The sequence below is a fragment of the Nicotiana tabacum genome, chromosome 20 (assembly GCF_000715075.1).
Source record: "Nicotiana tabacum cultivar K326 chromosome 20, ASM71507v2, whole genome shotgun sequence".
NCBI lineage: Eukaryota > Viridiplantae > Streptophyta > Magnoliopsida > Solanales > Solanaceae > Nicotiana > Nicotiana tabacum.
In genome coordinates this window covers 8060347-8063784 of record NC_134099.1, presented here as the reverse complement: position 1 = coordinate 8063784, position 3438 = coordinate 8060347, and the positions used below count along the sequence as shown (strand labels likewise).

The 3438-nt window shown below is 38.2% G+C and overlaps 1 long non-coding RNA gene across 1 annotated transcript; it reads left to right on the top strand.

Moving 5' to 3' along the window:
- Positions 1–283: 283 nt before the first annotated feature.
- LOC142174763 (uncharacterized) lies at positions 284–2341 on the top strand. Its single transcript, XR_012703820.1, has 2 exons — positions 284–779; positions 1855–2341. It is a non-coding gene; the product is annotated as an uncharacterized LOC142174763 (long non-coding RNA).
- The last annotated feature ends 1097 nt before the right edge of the window (positions 2342–3438 follow it).

Below are 3438 nucleotides of genomic sequence, written 5' to 3'. Positions count from 1 at the left end.
TGTGGGTAATTGATTAATTACCGGATAACGAGATATTACCTAGTTAATTAATAAATTAAGTGGATAAATATCCTTTTTGGGGATGCCACTTGGCATTAATCAAAGCCAAAGTGGCAACAAAAGGCTTGATGAGTCATTAGGCATGAGATGCCTTATTTACATGTACACGTCTTGAAATAAAAAAAGCTAGGCTAAGTCATTTTGGTCTCTTTACCAATAAGTAATGTAAGGTTTTATAAGAATCTTGACCATTACATAATAATAGGAAGGGAGACCGAGATTTCTTAAACTAGTATTTACACCTAAGTGTTAAATTGTGAATCTAGATGAAAAAGCACATCTTTATCAATAAAGCATGTAAATCAAGCCAAGATCACCATAAACTTTTTCTCATCTTCCCCATCAAGTATCTGGACCAAAGGTGAAAAAGCTAGAGAACATAGATACCTTCTTCATCAATCAAATTTGATTCATCTGCCTCTCTCAATTCTCTTTGAATGTACTGAGCAACAAATTTAAGGCAGCATGCTTTGTCTGCCAAGGAAAGAAGACAGTGAGAAATAGAGGAAATAATCTCAAAATAAAAAAAGAAAAAAAAAGGATTTAGTGGGAAAAGTAAATAGAAGTATATAAGACAACGAGGAGTACACTGGACCAGAGTCTTTCTTCGGCCAAGATTTTCTTCAAGAAATGTGATTGTGTTGGGCTTTTCATACGACTTGTTCCATGTTTTGTCGTAATTAACATATATTGAAACATTGTTAAGAGAACCAGCTCAGGTATGTTAAGACTAAGCTCTTATTTCATTTGGCATGATCTCGTTATTATATAAGTTTGATAACGAGGCATAAAGAAAAATTCATATCCCGAAATTTACATATATTTTGCTAGTCTCACAAATTGCATATATTTTTCTAGTTTTATAAGTTGTAATATTCTCCTTATCGGGACTTCATATTCAGTTGAGTATTTCCTTTTCCAGTTAAGAGAGAAGAGAGTCTATATATATATATATATATTGGGTAACATCTGATTAGATGATGTTACAATATTTTCATTAGAAAATATTGGGTATTACAATATTTTCATTACCATCGAACTATAATTGATGGGCAGGCCTCTATTGGGTAACATCTGATTAGATGATAAGTTATATACCGAGCCTACTGTGGCCGAGCGCTTATGAGCGAGCCCAGTTAGTCGAGACACAGAGCCTAGTATGGCCGAGCGCATATGAGCGAGCCTACTACAGCGGAGCAGTAATATATATATACCGAGCCTACTGTGGCGGAGCGCTTATGAGCGAGCCCAGTTGGTCGAGATACAAAGCCTAGTATGGCCGAGCACCTATGAGCAAGCCTGCTACGGCAGAGCAGTTATATATATATCCTGAGCCTTATAGGGCCGAACAACTATTTTACTTACTATATTGAGAGAGTTGAGTCAGTATCAGCAAGTAAGCATTCCCATAATTCAAATGTGAAACCTCTAATTACAGATTTCACGGTGAAACTAATCCAAGGCTAAAATCTTCTACAGTTAGATAATTAATGAGAGGCATTAGAGATATTGTATTACGATTTCAATGATCTTGAATAACATGAACAATTTTTGAAACACTACAAGATTCACTAATCTTTTCTTCTTTAATTTTACAATATTGTTACCAAGAATACACGAAAAACTAAACTAAAAATTAGCATAAGCAAAGAGATAATTGTATACGATTTCGTGACATTGCAGATAAAACTGTTCTCAGCACAAAGTTACCAAGGAACTTTTGATTTTACATGTCTTATGCACATTAATTGTTAGTATGATTTCTAAATGTTAATTATTGATATATTTCAACAGATACAACACCTATCAGAGAGGCCCAAAGGGTGTTTACATTTTGCGGCATAACTTTACTTGGCAACCTCAAGTGTGTCTTCAGATTATCTTTGACTTCCAGCTACTTGCAGTTATTATATCATCAGTTCAGTTTCAGCTTTCAGTATATTCCCTTACATACTCGGTACATTATTTTGTACTGACGTCCCTTTTGCCTGGGGACGCTGCGTTTCATGCCCGCAAGTCTAGACAGACAGGTTTAGAGCCCTCCAAGTAGGTTATCAGCTCAGCGGAAGATGTTGGTGCACTCCATTTGCTTTGGAGTTGCGTGTTTGGTTAGTATGATTTAAACGTGTGTTGTTTGGTATGGCGGGACTCTATCCCGACCTTTATGACATTTATATACTCTTAGAGGCTTGTAGACATATGTCGTGTACGTGAAAGATTGTACGACTTTGTCGGCCCATGTTTTGAATTTATAAATGATCATGTTGGCCTATTAGGCCCGTATGTCACGTGTATATGATGATATAATAAGAAAGATACTTTACGTTGCTACTCGGTTGAGTAAGGTACCGGGTGCCCGTCACGGCCCATCAGTTTGGGTCGTGACAGACATGAATGTTCAAGAGCTGCTAGTAATTGTAGATTCAGACTTATTTATACATCAGGTACGAGAAGAATGGTCAACCAAGAACTCTAAGATACTCCCATATCTGCATCACGTACAGGAATTGAGAAAGAGGTTCACAAAGAAGGAATTCCAGCATGTTCCCAGAATCCAGAATGAGTTCGCCGATGCATTGGCTACCATAGCATCTATGATACAGCATCCCGACAAGAATTTCATTGATCCCATTCCAGTGAAAATCCATAATCAGCCAGCTTACTGTGCCCATGTTGAAGAGGAAGTAGACGGAAAGCCTTGGTTTCATGATATCAAGGAATATTTGGCAAAAGGAGAGTACCCAGAGCTTGCAAATCCTACTCAGAAACGCACACTTCGAAGATTGTCCAACAACTTCTTTCACTGCGGAGGAATTCTGTATAGGAGGACTCCGGATTTAGTATTATTAAGGTGTGTCAACGCAAAGGAAAAATCCAGGCTACTAGAGGAAATTCATGCTGGGACCTGCGGTCCACATATGAACGGTTTTGTCTTAGCAAAAAAGATACTCCGGGATGGTTACTTTTTGATGACTATGGAAACAGACTGCATCCAGTATCTCCGGAAATGCCACTGTTGTCAGATACATGCAGACATGATAAAGGTACCTCCAAGCGAGCTCAACACAACAAGCTCATCGTGGCCATTCACCGCCTGGGGAATGGACATTATTGGACAAATCGAGCCTGCTGCTTCCAACGGACAAAGATTTATCCTAGTAGCCATCGACTATTTCACCAAATGGGTCGAAGCAGCATCTTACAAATCAGCGACTAAGAAAGTCGTGGTAGACTTTGTCCGCGACTACATCGATTATCGATTCTGAATTCCAGAGTCAATCATTACTGATAATGGCTCCAACCACAACAGTGAATTGATGGAAGCTATGTGAGAAAATTTCAAGATCAAACACAAAAATTCCACAGCCTACAGACCTC